This window comes from Rhagoletis pomonella, unplaced genomic scaffold, assembly GCF_013731165.1.
Source record: "Rhagoletis pomonella isolate Grant_MI unplaced genomic scaffold, Rhpom_1.0 Rhpom_scaffold_00002, whole genome shotgun sequence".
NCBI lineage: Eukaryota > Metazoa > Arthropoda > Insecta > Diptera > Tephritidae > Rhagoletis > Rhagoletis pomonella.
Genome location: NW_023458556.1, coordinates 83,366,439 through 83,368,713, shown reverse-complemented (window position 1 = coordinate 83,368,713; position 2,275 = coordinate 83,366,439).

The following is a 2,275-nucleotide window of genomic DNA, read 5'->3' as shown; positions in this document are numbered from 1 at the left end:
ACAAAGATAAAAAACGATAGAGACAGTGACAGATATAGAGAAAGTTATAGAGACAAAGAAAAAGAATGAGGTATGTTATGTTACGTTTTCTAATGCTAAGTTATTTTATGTTATGTTTTGTTATGTATATGTTATCTTGTGATATGTTACACATTACACCTCAACTCATCACAGCTGACTTCAAATCAACTCAACTCCACTCATCTCAACTCAACTAACCTGGCATCGACTCCTCTCAGTTCGCCTCCACTCTCCTCACCACAACTCACTTGATTTAATCTCGACTCAATTCACCTCAACGACTAACCCCATCAGTGTTGCCGCGAATCATTTTTAGTGGTAGCGAAATTCCTTTAAAAAGGGCTAAAAAAGAGCTAAAAAGAGTTGTTGTGCCCAAAAATGATAGCTGATACTTACATATACCATGTAGGTATACTCGCAAAACATTTTCAGTAAGTAATGGTATAGAAAACAATCAGCTCTGGGAAAAAAGCTAATATTTTATCCATCCAAAAACCCTTTTGTATAAAAGGGGAAATATACGACACCAGCTTGCTGGCTCCATCATGTGATTGCACTATCATGCTCGAAGCATATAACTTACCAATGCTGGTACAAAATTTATTTCTTTAATACGGCGTTTCCACGATTCGCAATTCGCTCTCGCATTCGTAATTCGCTCTCCCATTCGTCATTCGCCTTGCCAATTACCTTCCGAATTACGTAATTCGCCATACAAAAACATGAGAGCGGATTCCCTCAGTGGTAGGTAATTCAGATCGAATTAACTGGCGAATGACGAACGATATAATATTTATCGGAAATATATCGAAGTTTTCACCGGTCTGGTCCCATTTGCTGGTACTTTTTCAAGTTATAGAATAATATTAATAAAATATTCTCTATATAAATTAAAATTGTTGATGATAACTTAAATTTTAGCACCATCTTAGATATTTGCAGTACACAAAATATAGTTAAATCGTTAATAGATAAGTTAACAGCCCTAACAGTTTTACAGTATGTATATATAAAAACGTAAGGAACATACAATACATATATGTATGTATATTAGGCTGGGTCGATTTTGTATGGGGGAAAATAAAAGTCATTTGACCGCATTGTAATAGTAATATTATGATGTTGTAGGTCTCAGCCAATTGTTATTGGCCACGAAAAATTAATTTAAAACTTATCTTTAGCCCGCGCAATTGAATCAAAGTGTATGAATTTTGAAAATGAAACTTTGGCTTGTAATATCTATGGAATGCGTTATTGTTATAAACATGACGATATATCAAATTAAGGGCTATTAAATTTAGAACCTCACGTTCATTTATCATTTTTCAATAAGTCTACACGTTTTTAAGATATTAAAATAAAAAATAAGAAAACTATGATTTTCCCTTATGAATTTTCAATTCTTCATTACTTCAGCAATCAAGTGAAAAATACAAAAAAGTGAGACGAGATTTATTTCAAACCTTTTAATGTTTATATAATATTAAAATGACCATGTACTTGGTCACGCCGATTTGGTCAGTTTTCAAGATCGTGGTGAATGAATGTATTGTCAAAGATTAGGAATCGTTCGACAAGTTAATAGTAGTTTCAAACATATAAGTATTTACATACATTACAATTAGGGTGAGAAACGCCCATTTTAAGTCCATTTTTGCAGTCTTGAAAACTGGTGCGGAATGGTTTCATTAGTCGCCGCAGAAGCACATTTTTCGCGGTTTCTAAATTTGCCGTTATATGAAAGTAGGGGACGTGCAATAAGTGTTTAGATATACATAAATATTTTAGTTAATTCCATTATGTGAAAAAGTGTCTGGAAGTAAATGCAATAGTCTTTAACATATCCTGGGAAATCCTTTTGCGGACTCTCCAATTGGACGATATTGCTTTGCATTCAGCTTGAACGAAAAAAGTCACTCGCTTGCACAGTTTTCTGTAAACCTGTTCTTTTATTTAAAGGTTATTTATACAATTGAAGAGAAATTTTTTTAGAAAAAAACTGGAAATCCACTTAAGTTTTTCGATATAACTTTGGTAAATGTTACTCGATCGGTGCGTAATAATTAACAAATTGAAGGCGAGACCTAAGGTTACTGATTTTTGATAATAATATGACTAAAATAGTTCAGATTATAAACAAATTATTTAAAATAGAAAAAATCTTGAACAAAATTTTTTATCATTTTCTTATATTTGCAATTTTTATTTTGTATGCATAAACATAAGTAAACCAATTAGTGTGTCTAGAAGTTGT